This window comes from Callospermophilus lateralis, chromosome 17 (genome assembly GCF_048772815.1).
Source record: "Callospermophilus lateralis isolate mCalLat2 chromosome 17, mCalLat2.hap1, whole genome shotgun sequence".
Lineage (NCBI taxonomy): Eukaryota > Metazoa > Chordata > Mammalia > Rodentia > Sciuridae > Callospermophilus > Callospermophilus lateralis.
In genome coordinates this window covers 34,259,757-34,273,953 of record NC_135321.1, presented here as the reverse complement: position 1 = coordinate 34,273,953, position 14,197 = coordinate 34,259,757, and the positions used below count along the sequence as shown (strand labels likewise).

General features: G+C 49.7%; 1 protein-coding gene and 1 long non-coding RNA gene across 29 annotated transcripts in view; one reads left to right on the top strand and one right to left on the bottom strand.

Moving 5' to 3' along the window:
• Nucleotides 1–11,916, top strand: part of LOC143382530 (uncharacterized) — a 42,829-nt gene extending 30,913 nt beyond the window's left edge. For 2 of the 3 annotated variants that reach the window (XR_013089010.2, XR_013089009.2), the window contains 4 exons: nt 7,090–7,246; nt 9,618–9,807; nt 9,958–10,075; nt 10,747–11,155. This is a non-coding gene — a long non-coding RNA (uncharacterized LOC143382530). Of the gene's footprint in view, nt 1–7,089; nt 7,247–9,617; nt 9,808–9,957; nt 10,076–10,746; nt 11,156–11,756 lie in introns of those variants that run through there. The other variant, XR_013089011.1, reaches the window with a different exon arrangement.
• Nucleotides 1–14,197, bottom strand: part of Celf4 (CUGBP Elav-like family member 4) — a 291,753-nt gene that overhangs the window by 39,710 nt on the left and 237,846 nt on the right. The window lies entirely within an intron of this gene.

Here is a 14,197-nt window from a genome sequence, read left to right as displayed (position 1 = left end):
TGTCAGGTGGACAGGATAGCAAATTCTTCCTGAGCACTCACTACAGACCAAGCAACATTCAGAGCACTTACATTTTATGAGGTAGTTACCCCTATTTTACAAATGAGGAAACTGAGGCATGAGAAATTTGACAACTTGTTGGAGGTCCCACAGTTGAAAAACAGCAAAGCCAGGATTCGAACCCATGTGGTCTAGCTCCTGAGCTCTCTTCTACCATGCAGAAGGTAGTCCCTTGCTCTGCTCACCAGGCCAGATGGCCATGAAGCTGCCATGAGCTCAGGGACACATGGCTCTGGAGACTGCATGACTTGCATTATGTGTAATGACTAGTGAGATTGAGTGGGGAGTGTCAGCTTCCTCAAAGGAACAAAGTATTTTGAAGGGTGGCAGCATGTTAACTGTTGGTGTGTGGCTAGCATTGTTAACAACAGAGGAACCTGCTGTTGTCATTAAACGGGGGTTTCCTGAGGCCTTCTGGTTGGCAATATTTGGTTACAGAGTGAAAGAAAGGGGGTCTTTCGTGTTTTAGACACCTGATTTGGGCTGCCCTGGATCCTTCCAGTTATTCACTAATCAGTCATGCTGTCAGTCAACAAACTGCATTAGGTACTTTGTTAGGACAAATCAGAAGTAGACTGACCTTTGGGTAAAAGTGCTTCCAAATTAGGGTCTGAATGACCCAGCTGTGGGAGGTCGGGGCCTGATGCAGATAATGGGGTAAGAAAGGATGGGGATAATACATCATGGCACATGAAGGGTTTGCTGGGATGGAGCATCATCCTGGCTGAGGCCATGGGCCCTGAGGACAGGCCACCTTGCCTCCCATCTCTGGGGAGAGGTAAGGAGAAGGAAGGGAACCTGGTGGTAGGAGAAAATGCAAAAATCTTTACTCAGCTCAAGGGCCTGTTTACAAGGAGCGGAAGAATCGGGTTTTGAAAAGCAAGACACAACCCTACCACTGAAAGGTCTCAAGGGAGGTGACTTTGAGTGACAAACACTGTGGAGGCCACTATGCATGAAGCAGGTGCCCTGGGAGTGAAGGAAGTGGGTGAGGATTCTGGCTTACTGTCTGGTACCCCCAGTCCACCCTCCCACTCTGCTGCAGCCACATCTGAGAAACTTGTGGTTACCTCCGGGGAATGTCCTGACAGTCAGCTCTGAGCCAGCTGGGCATTTCCACACATTCCACTCACTTCTCACTACCTGCGACAGGATCACATCCCCATTTGACAGATCAGTTAACAGAGGCTCAGTAAAGACTGAAGCCCACACTCACTGGCAGTGAGTAGTGTGGGTGGAGTTGGAGCCTGGCCTCTCTAACAGCTGCATCAGGCCTTCTCTGTCCTGGGCAATAAAGTAAAACATAAGCCTGGAATTCCATTTTGGGGGTTCCACACCTTTGGATTCAGCACTGCCCTCTCCAGGGATGCCTTTGAAATGTGGTGGGTCTTGTCACCTCAACATGACAGATTTTACCAGAAAATGTCTTTTATGATCAAAAGGACTAGCTAAGCTTTCAGGCCTGTAGTGTCTGCATGGAAAAGGAGAAGGGGAGGAGGCATTCTGAAAGGAAAGGGCTGGGATCAGGGTCAAGGGAGGCCAGGGTGGGAAGGAGGAGCCTGGTGACTGGGAGAAGGACTTTGTGGGGAGGCCAAAGAGCAGTCAGGCCGGGCTGGAGCGGAGGGCCTGCAATAATAACAGGATGCATGGTGGGGTGGGAGTGCATGGATAGTAGGCGAGGAGCTCCCAACTGCAGCAGGGGCTTAGGGTGAGAAAGAGGGGGTTGAAAAGGCTGATGGAGGAAGAACTGGAGGAGGAGAAGAAGGGACAACAATGGCTCTCAGTCTGGGTCGGCCCTTTATGCTCAGAGCAAGTGCCCCTGCCTGTTCCCACCCTCCTCTCCACCCATGGCACAACAGCTAGACCACTCATAACAGTAGTACCATGCTTGAGATCTCAGGCACCTCAAATTTGTCTGCCTACTGCATCAGAAATGGCTTTTTTATAGGTATGTGTGACTATTTTTTAAATGCACATAGATGCTGTTGTGATCGAAAAAATACAAATCCATTTGAAAGCACTGCCCAATTCAAGGTAACTTTTCGTCATTTTGCATTCTCTCAAACAATGGATACTCAGAGTATAACATCTGTCAAGGGGGGTGCTGATACATTTTTGATGTTAAAAATGGCTCCTTAACCTTGAGAAGCCTGGGAATGCTGATCCGAGGAGGGCAGAGGGAGCTCTGGGGAGGAGGAGCAAGTGCTGCAGCATAGTGAATCCCAGGCTGGTCCCAGCTCACCTACAAGAGCCCAGCAGGACAGTGCAGGGCAGGGACCACCCCAGATACGCAGGAAGTAAAGTGTCCTCTAGCCCTGGGCTCCAGAAACTGAGATCTGGGTCCAGTTCCTGCCCTACTCTGAGCCTGAATCAAGCTCATCCTTCTGTGTGGCCAAAATGATAATAACCAGGAGAGCAAGAGTGACTGTGTCCCAAAACAGTTTCCCGTTAACACTCATGAGTCAGCATCTCCTCTGATGTGGGGGTGGGAGCTTTGTGTCTTTCCACTACTGGGCCTGGCTCTGTGCCTGCCTCATAGAGCAAGCTCCTCAAGCGCTATTTGAATGAAGAATGACAGTAACGCATGGACGAATGTGCAGTGTAGTCTGAGCAAGCTCCAGGTTGGGAAAGGAGCCAGGACTCATACTCGCAGTGCTCTGCACCCCATGCCCTGGTGTGATCAAGGTGCATCTCCAGCAAAAGCAAAATGGGAAACTGCCTTGGAGGTAGGGGCTAGAGGCTTGGATTTGGTTTCTCAATGGTTGTGACCAGTTTTGGGATTGGTAAAAGGAACTCAAACTGGTCTCACGGCCTACCTTGGTTGAAAAATGGGGAGTCTGCTGCCATGGGCTGGCCTTATGACGTGGCTGATAAGGCCATGGGTATTGAGTGTCCCTTTGACTTGGTGGCTGCTTATAGGGTGATTAACTCTACTTAAAGGCTCCTCTGTTCTACCACATTGGGGATATCTTTCTAGTTGCTAGGGTCTACAGGTGATCACTAGTACATCTGATTCTGGCCAACTCTACTCAGACACCACCCACAATCAGATCCAGTGCTCTTTCTAGCCTTTGTAAAACTGACCAGTCCCTGTCCCATCACAGCAAGGTCTTATGCTTCCTGCAGCAGCCTGAATGTTGTGTGCCCTTCTAAAATTCATACATTGAAGTCTGAACGCCCAAGGTGATGGTATTAGGGACCTTTGGCTTTAGGTTATGGCATAGCCCATGTGAATGGGATTAGTGACCTTATAAAAGAGGCCTGAAGGAGCTTATTTTTGTCCTGTTTACATTAAGTGAGGTTATCAGACACCTTGATCTTGGGCTTCCTAGCCTTCAGAATTATGAGAGATAAATTTCTATTGTTTATAAACTGCTCAGTATCTGGTACTTTTGTTACAGCTGCTAGAACAGATTAAGGCACTCATTGAACATGGTGTCAATTCCATGATAGATACCAGGTCAATGAGTATTTCTTTCCAGATCAGGTACATCTAAAGGAGGCCCTCCAAAGCCTTAATTCAATAAGATGGAGGTTTATGGTGACATATCCATCCCTCTCATGGGAGAAAGATGTAAGAGAGTTGGAGCAAAGGGACCTTCTTGAGAGCCTCAAAACCAAAATAAGGTGCCCACTCATTCTGCCTCTAGCCAGACTGAATGGACAGGGCTTCCCAATAGAATGTCCTCCTGTCTGGCTTTCCTCCCTTCCTCCAGAAGTGACCTGTGAAGGCCAAGTACTTAGCACATTCCCTGGAATGAAGGAAAGTTGCTGAGGTTATTAGTGGTGCCTAATGATATTTGCATAGATTAAGAGACTTTAATGCAATCACGAATGCCACAATCCCAAGAAAATAATGAAGAAATCCATTACAAAGTCATAAAGTAACTAAGTCAATATAGTAATAACTTGATCCTGCTTAGGAATAATTGCATTTCCTGCTGCAAGGCGATTTTACAATGTGCACCATTTTCTGGACACTTTTATAAATTTCACCTTTGTTTGAGATAATTAATTAACAAAATAAAAAAATGCTGCTGGTATTTTATATAGTAAATTAGTCATTAGTCTAAACTGGCAGGCTGTAATAAAACTTATTAAGATGGATGTGCTGGGATTTCTAACTTCTTTTTAAGTGGCCTGTAACCTTCTCACTGGCAAAGCTCGGGGGCTGCCTGGTGGCAGCGGCTCAGGTGAAGTCAGCACCAACAAGACCCCACGAAATGTGGTTGGGGTGAGGAACGGGGTAGAAACACAGTCACAGGTTTGCTGGGCTCATGGAAACCCCTGGGGGACTTATACCTGCTGCCCCAGGTTCCTTCAGTCACTGTGTTAGTTTTGTAGTGCTGCTTTAACAAACTACCACAACTGAGTGGCTTAAAGCAACAGAAATCTGTTCTTTCATGGTTCCAGAGGCTGGAGGACAGAAATCAAGGTGTCAGCAGGGCTGAGTTTTCTCTGAGACTCTAGGGGAGGATCTTTGCCTGCTTCTTCCTCCCCTCCGGTGTTTGCCAGAAATTCTTGGCTTTCTTTATTGTGTAACTATATCATGCCAATCTCTGCTTCCATTATCACATAGTGCTCTCCCTGTATGTTCTGTGTTTGTGTCCAAATTTTCTCCTTTTCTAAGAACACCAATCACATAAATTTAGGGCCTATCATAATCCTGTATGACCTCATCTTAATTTGATTTCAACTGCCAAGACCCTGTTTTAAAATAAGCTCACTTTCACAGGTTGTGAGTAGACATGAATTTGGGGGACACTGTTCAACCCAGCATAGGCACTAAGGGTTACATGAACTTTGCCCTTATTCCCCCAAGAAGAAAGGAATAGACTCAGTGACACTGAGGTACTAATGACCACCAGACAGGCTGCAGGCAGGGGCTGGCTATTGAAAACACTTGGTTTCCCAAGAAGTTATTTAACAGGCTACAGGGGACCTGTGGACCTGTGCAATGGTCAGCACCACTTCATATCTCTGGGCATTACTCCTGGAGAAAGAGTTCATAGCTTCCATCAGATTTTCAAAGGAGCCTGGGACCCCAAAGTGTGCCTGTCTGATTATCACATGAAACATGTGGCAGTCAGAGAGAAGGGAGGGAAGTTTCCAGAAAACTTTTGATACCCTCCATCCCAACCAGGTTGGGGGTCAGGTTATGGGGTGCTAGAAGGGAAGCTATTGAATCTGTCTTCTGCTGTGCAGGGAGGGATGGGACAGGACAGGAACTCCCGTGCTTTTACAACTGGAATGACAATTTCACTGGGGAGATGTCTTTGGATTTTGAATCTATTATCCAGCACCTCATCCCACAGACCAGCTGTGGGTCCTCAGCATTTTTGATCAGCTTCTGTACTCCCCCATTCCGTGAAGTCCTTGATAATAATGCAAAAAGGAGGGTGACAACGACAAAGGCCATGGCCATAGATGTCACCAAGGACCTCCCTCTCTGCCCACCCAGCCCTAAGTTACCTGGGTAACTTTGCGATGCACCCTCACTAAGTGATAGTGTCAGGTGAGACACTGCTCCTCTGTCTATACATGGGGCAATCCTTATCAAAACAGATCCCCAGTTCTCTTGCTTCAGCTTACTCTGAGTAGAACCTGGTAGCTCCTAAGCTACCATCATGTCTCCCGAAGTTCTCTCAAGCCACCAATTTGAAAAATTTGTTCCAGAACTTTGTCGAAGGTTGTATTCCGTATTTTGTTGTTGTTGTTGTTGTTTGTTTGTTTCAACGCAGCCTCTTCACCTTTTAAAACTTAGAACTTTGTCCCTTTCTGGGCTCCAGAGAGTCTCCAAGATGACCCCCAGCACTCTGATTTGTGCTCAGAGTTTGCTCTGGCCTGGAGAGACAAGCTCATTTACCAGGCTCAATCTGATCTCCTTGCCTTCTTCGGATGCTTTCTTTTTTGTAATGTTTACCTACATTTCTCATCCTGAAGACCATTTCTCTTTGCTGGTGAGGATTGAAGAAATACATAAGTCAAACTCCTCTGATTTTGCCTAGATGTAGTTTAGAGTTTGCTTCCCCAGAAGATATAATTGGTGGGAAGACCCCAACACACATCCCAGGGGTACCGCCTCTGTCCTGTGGGTGTCCATTTTTTGAGCCAAGGCAGTGAAGAACAGCCCTCCCTCTTCCCTTGGGGCTCTGATGTAAAGCAGGGAGGGAGCATTTCTTTAAGTTGTGACTCACCTTCCTCTAGGAGGGGATATTCTGAAAGCCCCTGGTGTTTGGGGTCTCTCCTGGATGCTGCCTCAGCCCATCCCAGATCCCTGCTTTAGGGGCACTGGTCTCGGGGAGGGGGCTCTGTCTATTTTGGAATTCCTGCACTGAGCCAGTCATCAGAGATGACACTATTGTTATGTGAAGGAAACTGAGACCTATAAGAAGCTCACCCAAGGTTGCAGTTAGTGGCACTGGAATGTGATCCAACTCATATCCCCATTGGAAATCTAGGGTGGGCCAGAGGAGTCCTACAGAAGTGGGACACCCAATTGTCACCCTTTGCCCAGGGTTATTTCCTACTAGCATTGGACAGTGAGAGAGGAATTCAGGCTTGAGGTGTGGCATGTGTCCTAATTCATCACTAAACAAGCTTTGCAGCTTGTGTCACTTTCCTGGGTCTTTAACTTCTTTTGTGTGTACAAGCCTATGAGATTGCTGTATCCAGCTCACTTGGGGAGGGATCCCTGCAGGGAGCCACTGAAGCCCTTGGCATGCACAGGCACACTACTCCTGGTCCCCTCACTCCCTGCCACTCCCGCTATCTCCTTCCTTTCTCCCTGTCCCCTGCAACAGCCCTCATGCCAGCCTTTTGGCACACTTATGGGCACACCTGCCTCTTGGTTTTGCCATTCAGCTATCTTTTTTGTTTTAAATGAGCCAAGTGACCATAACATTGATTGCCCAAACTGGGATCTTGTTAGTTTGAAGGGAAACAGTATTAATAGTTCAGGACAATGGATGATTGCAGACCTGCTGTGGCATATTGGGACTTTCAGGCATTCTTCTTTCGTACTGTCAGCCTCCCGTTGCTGGTGGTGGTCCGCCTCCATCTTGAAAGCCTAATGGCTTCCTGCTGCTCCTCCATCAGCCCATACTGATGATCCACCCATGAGACAGCATCATCCTGTCTCTTCCTGTTTCCTAATGGAGGCTGCCAGACTGTCCAGGTGGGCAAGGTAAGTGTTCTGGGGGTGGTTAAGTCAGCAGTACCCAAGGAGCAGAATGTCTCCTTTAGCCTTTTCCCACCCACAGGGACCTGGTCTGGGCCAGGTGAGGAACACATCAGACTAAGAACAGAATCTCTAGATGGCTCACCTATAACTACAAAAGAAGATATGATAGCAAGGAGGATCCGAGGGGAACGGGGGAGGAAAAGGCCAGGCAGCCATGTGGGGCTGGGAGGCTGGTAGAGAGACAGCTGAAAGGGGTGAGATAAGAACAGGGTTTCTTCCTTCTCTGTCCTGCTCTTCTGCCCATCATGGCCACACAGAACATTATTTGCAAGGTATAGCACTTGGCTGGGACTGGGAGGCCCCTACATACTAGCTGCCAAGGGTTTTGAGTCCCACCATTAGTGTGGATAACCATTGCTTTCTTCAGAACTCCCTTTTAAAATGCAAAATCACTTTATTCCAACATCGATCTCTAACCTTTCCACCTGCACTCCTCTAACAGAGAAGTTCCCCTCCCTGCAGCTGCCTCGAGCACCCCACAAGGGTAAGGGACCATTTTTCCTTGGCGGGAGAGTCTTCTTAGGCAGTTGACTCCTACTTCTGTCTGGGATATGCCATACTTCTAAAGCCTATTTTTTAAAGATAAAATTTGTAAACAGTGAAATATGCGAAATTGTACATGTGTAATTTAAAAAGCTTTGAAAATGTGGGTACACCCTCTCCTGCTCCATGAAGACAGAGAGCAGAAAGTTCTCCCTAGAAAGTTCCCTGGACACTGTCTCTGCACTTGTCCACCAGTGTTTCATATTGCTGATATTGAAACTTTGTTAGTTATATATCTGTTTGGCCTGGCGTCCTTCACTCAGCGTGACATCTGTGAGATTCCTCCATGTTTCTCGGGTCATCCAAGGGACCAGAAGCCAGGCTAGGTGAGCAGCAGCCTGTTTTGACTAGGTATTGAGTGGAGCCTGCTGGGTGTTTTGGAGCCAGGAGTCCCTTTGGTCAGAGGTACTGCCACTGATGGCTTTACTGTTAACTGTCCCCTCTTGTGGCCTGTGCTGGGCCTCACTCCACAAATAGGCTGAGGGTTAGCAGTGTCAACTAGAGTTGAGGTGGGAGACCTGAGAGGCTGGGATCTAAATCAGGGTGGCTATAGCTGAACCCTGGGGTCTAGGAGCATCTGGAGAGTTGGAAAAACTGTCCAAGGATCTGTAAATGCTTCCTCCTCCAGGGAGAAGGAGTGTGGCTTTTCTTCCCGTGCCAGGATCATGCCGTTATCTGTGTCCATCCCTTCTGCATCACTGCAGTGACCTTCCGTCCCCTATTTCTACCTGACCCACTACATGCTGTCTCCACACAGCTGCCAGAGCTAGACAGAGCATGCTGCTACTCTGCTCAAGCCCCCTGTTGGCCTCTTGCTTCACTCTGAATAAGATGGAGTCTTTAAAATGGTCTACAAAATTATACAGGATCTGCCCCACCCCCTGTGTATATTCCTGCTGTTCTACCATAAGCTGAGCCTCTTCCTGACCTTGAACACTGACTGACAAGCTGTCATCATCTCTTCCCATTGAGTTCCTTGCACACAGCCTGCCCATTTCCCTAACTCATATGTCCCAGGAGGGCAGGGGTCACTCTGCTCTTTGCAAAGGGCCTGACAGACAGCTGTGCTCCCTAACCTTTTTGGAACACTTGAACGGATGGATGCAAACCCATTCTTGGTTTCCCAAAGGGGTCTGTGACCCAGAAAGGTTAAGAACCTCAAAGCAGGACCAGAGCAGACAGGCCAGTGTCTAGCCAGGACAGAGGGCTCTGTGAGGAGCTCTCTCCCAAGCCTCCTGCCATTACCATGGGAGAGGTAGGACTGGCTAGGTGCCCTGGGCAAAGAAGCTGTGGGAGATCTGAGCACAACAGATGAGAGGAGGGGGCCTGAATCACAAGCTGGTCCAGGTGCTCCTAAAGGCAAAACAGATGGATCTCTCAAACTCACTTGTTGCAAAGATTTTCTTGATTTCTATGTTATTTTACTGTGTCCATGCCTTAGAAGTGAGGGGTGATAAATGGAGTGGCCAGAGGCCCAGTCACTGGATCCTGGGATTCACTAGCAGAGAACTGTAACCCTGCCCTCCTGGAAGGAGGGTATGAAGAAGGGGAAGGACTCCAAGGCTGAGAAACCTGGGCTGCAATGAACGGGGGCACCAGTGGATTGGGCTGTCTCCCACGGTGCCAGCCAGCACCCTGCCTCACTCCTCCCTGTATGTCACTTAATGTTTGCAGTTAAGTATTTACAGATATGTTCCCATGGCAACGGAGGCCTCAAAGTTACTTCCACAATTCTGTTTTCTCAAATGTGTTTCTCTGCTTGATTGCACAGAATTTTCTGGAAGCTGGCCAGGATGAGTGAGTCACATTCCCAGCCCTGTGATCCAATGCCTCCTCCCGCTTCTCTACTCCCTTTGGAGTCCAGTGGGCTGACGCATGCTCTCCTGCAGCCTGTACTCCTCAGACCCAGAGCTTGGAGCTTGGAGCCCATAACCCTTCACCACCTGGATCTTCTGCTTACTGTAAGCTCCCTCATCACTAGGAAGTTTCCCAGCTTCTCAGGCCCACAAAGCACACCTGAGCTTGGAGCTCCCTGATGCTTTTGAGGTTCCTTGAAGGTGGGACCTTCCCTTCACCTCTGACCCTGGTATATGTAACCCCTGTTGTTATAGATGTTGCTGATGGCATCCCATCGGATTATGTGCCTCAGAACTGCCCAGATGGATCCCTATCCTGTGCATTCAGCCATTAATTTTCTGAGCCCCTGCTCTGAGCCAGCCACTGTACAAGGTGACAAATTACAGAGGGAAACAAAGAAAATCCCCACGTGCATGGATTTCATCTTTAAATTGGGAGAGGGGAACGATGATTAGCAAAGATCAGGATAGAGATATGTGCCATGGACAAAATAAAAACAAGGTGGCAGATGGAACCCCTAGCTGGAGCTGCATGAAATTGGAAGTCAGAACACGCCTTAGTGAGAGGGACATAGGAACTGAGACATGGTGAATGGAAGTGGCATCTGGGGGAGAGAAGGCTGGCAGAGGGAATAGATAGTGCAAGGGTGGGACAAGGGAACAGCCACAAGATCAGGGGGCAGGAACAAGTGCTCAAGGGCTTACTGAGGCAGCAAGACTGAGGTAAGACCCTGGACTTCCCTCTCAGTGGGAATGATCAAAGATTGTGATGGGACCACTGTGTGCATGTAGAGTGGCGGGAAGGCACAGGTGGAGGAAGGCAGTCATCCCAGAGGCAGAGGAGGCTCAGAGAAGGTGAGGAATTGAGGAGAGGGGCAGATGATCAAGGCTATGGGAAGTGAGGACTCCAGTATCACCTTCTGTGATTTCAGTGAGTCCCATTGCCTCAGTTAGAGGGAAGGGCCACTGCAGGTATCTCCCACCATCCCTGATAGCCACACATGCTCTTACTCCTGACTGATCCTTGTCTTTATCCTTTACCAGATTCAACATTACAAGAAGGGAGAGACGTGTGTGTGCGTGAGCATGGCTCCCTGTGGGGACCCAGTGCCCACTGCAGCATTCTCTGGCAAAACCACTGCCTCCCTCAGTCCCAGATTTAGAGCCTCCACCCCTGCAGGAAAGCTCCTGGGTGAAGGATGCTCCTGGAGGTGACTGTCCAGGGGCTGCCTTGTGCAGGGTAGGGTATCGGCCCAGGTGGCTTCTCCCGCTCATCTCCACCTTGTGGTGGGGGCTCTCCTTTCCCATGCTGCCTCCTCTCCCTATTCCTTAAGCCCTGGGAGTCACCATCTGGGAGGTGGTTGAAGCCTCAGCTTTGTTGGCCCCTGCTAGGAGTGAGAGGTACTGGCTTTGCTAATGACTCCTTGAGTGGCAGTATCACCATTATAAGTGATTTAAGTCAACAACATTTAATTGATGTTATAAACACAATATTTATGATACAGTTCGGGAAACGATGTGTTCTCTTATTCCTATATATCATGAAACACGCAGGGCTCTCTTCAGACATCTACCTTCTCCCTTCTTCCTTCTCTGTTGTTCTAGTCACCTCAGTCAAGTCCTCCTGCCTGCTCCAGGCCTGGGCAGGCAGAGGGGAGGTGGGCAATCTGAAAACTCAGGTGATCCAAAGAGCTGGACAGAGCTTGCATTATTTTGGTTTGGAATGTGTTTTGACTTTCACAGAGTGAACAAGTTGGACACATGTGGGAATTGGGGACATTTAGGGAAAGTTCCAAGAATACACTGAAAGAACTGTCTGAGGTCCACTGACCACCCCTCCCTAGTAGGGATGGATGGAGTTTAGGGGCTAATGATCCTACCTACCACTACATCACCTCCTTCTTCTCTCCTCTCCTGTGGCTCATATTGGCCTCATCCCAGTAGAAGGAGAAAATAGAGATCCTGTTGCTGCCAGCATGACTTGAGCCCCCTGAAGTACCTACTTTAAGGGGCCAGGAGGCCTCAACCTGTTTCTGTCCCCTTATCTCTAACAGGCACTGCCTCAATTATCCCTCATATAACCCACTAGTGACAAGTCCCTGGAAGCCCCCTTCTGAGGAGGGCACCTGCTGCACAAGGAGAAGCCTGGCATGAAAAGCCCTAGGAAGGAGGGGACAAACCAGAGACCACATCTGAAGATGCAGGAGTGACAACCAGTAGGTAGGTAGCAGGTTTCCTGAGGTGGAAAAGGAGTGGGGGTGGGGCATGGATTAGTGAGGATAGCAGCTTGGGGATGCTTCCAGGAGAGAGGCAGAGCAGTTTCCTATGGAATATGAGGATAGAGAATGTGGCCCTGAAGCATTGTGGATATCTGCAAGTCACACCCTCCTCCAAGACCAGCTGGTGTGAGCCACCAGGAGGGCAGGGGTCGGGGCACCTGCAGCTATTGTACCTGACCTCCTCTACCAGCTGTGCTCCTGGTCTGCTATCCATCAGAATGGGCAGAAGTGGCAAGGAACACAAGCTGTCTGAGGGACCAGGTGCCCCAGGCAGGCCAGGGAAAAGATGGAGGTGAGGGAGTAGGGAGTAGAGGGGGCCCCAGTTTGCAGCAATGGGGAAGGGGGTTCTGCAGGTTGCTAAGCAAGTGGCAAACTGAATGCTGCATGAAGAAGAGAAAATGAGAAAGCAAAACTGGAGGAGGATGGGAAGGAACTACCCCAAGCTCTATTGTTTGCAGCCCTTCCTTTGGTGGTGTTTCCAAAGAACAAGTTCAGGCTGCAGGCTGGGGACAGAGGCATAAGTGGGTGGAGCTGTGGGCAGAGCCTATTGCCTCTAGAGACTCAGGCCCCTAACATTAAGGCTGTGAGTAAGGGGGGGCTGTGTTCCCTCCTCTGGCCCTCCAAGGCCCCCTGCGAAGCTTCCTCTGCAATGGGGAGAAATTAACATTTGAAATCCAAGCCAAGGGCTCCTTCCTTCACTCCCCACTCCTCACTTCCCCAAAAAGGAAAACAGTCGTTGAAATTGAAAAATGGTGCTCAGTGAAGGGTTTAAAGACATTTTGAATTTAAAACATATTTTAAAGGTCATTTTCAGCAGTAATTATGTTATAATGGTGGGGCTCTTAGCAAAAGACAGAGTCCTGCAGTAACATTAGAGCAAATGGGAAGCAGCCAGAGTCTGAGTTTCCTGCAGCCCTTGGGTGGGTAAGGGTGGAGTGGGGAGGAAAGGGGGCACAGCACATCCTTCCAGAGCCAGTGAATGACTCACCTGTGGGTCCCCAGGAGCAGGGAGCTGCACGGTTAAATTTGGCTCTGGCTTGGAAGTGTCCTACAAGTAGTCCTCTCTGGGGCTTGCCACATCTGGGCTCTTGGGACTCAACAGAACCCTCTGGGAAACAGAATCTGCAAGTTTAGCCTCCTGTCTGAGGGGACATACTAGCCCCCATGCCATGCCCTTTCCTTCTGTTTCCAGACACAGTCACTCTATGGCGTTCCAGGAAGCAGGCTCCCCAATCTGGGGCCATTTCCAGTGGGGTGCCAGTCACCTGCCAGCAAGGAGCTTGCAAGGAGCTTGTGTCCTATCTCTGTGCTTCCTGCTGGGTGATTGTGGATTACATTTTTGGAACCAGTTGAGGACATGAAGCCACTGGCTACTTATTTGAAGGCAACCTTTTCTATTCTATATCCCCAACTAACCCACCCCTACCCCACACCTTGGCCTACTTCCTCCCTCTCTGAGAGTATATCCATCTTTGCCCAAGGCCAGACCCTCACAAACACTGCACACAGACTTGTTGAAGATGCCACACTGAAAACACGTGTGAGCACCTACTGTTAGTTAGAGATTCTAGAAGGGATGACTAAGGGTTAGGGGCTGGTCAGGCCCCAGAGCAGTCCATGAGAAGGCAGACGGATGAAAACGCTGGGCAGAGGGCAGTGGGGAAGAGATGAAGCTGCCACTGTAGGAAGAGCCCAAAGGGCTATTGTAGGTGTTGGCCACTGTAATCTGGGAGGGCTTCCTGCAGAAGGGGCCAGGAGCACTGGTGGGCCTGAAGACAAACCAACAAAAGGATGAAGAACCCCAGGGGCAGCTCGGGCCTCAAGCTGTGGCGCTGCCAGACCAACTGGGAAGAGGCAACCCTTTCTCCTGCTCCTACCAGGTCCGCAGAGGGCTGGCTGTACAGTGAGAAGTGCAAAACCAAAGGGCCTGGGGACTGTGCCCTCTATGCACCGCCCCACCCTCAGCCACGCGGTCCTGGTGGGCTTCTTTAGGGGGAGGGGCACTCAACTTGGCGTCCCCCACCTGTCTCTGTGAAGGTGACAGTTGGGCGGTGTAGTGGGGGAGCATGGTGTGGTGGAAGGGAGGACTGGGGCGCAGTTGGGGGCCGGGAGTGGGCGACAGAGCGCTGGGGAGGGGCGATGGGAGGGGTGTGTGTGTGGCTGGGACCCAGCCCTGGAGGCGGCCGCGGGGTGCAAGGGGCAGGGGGAGGCGAAGG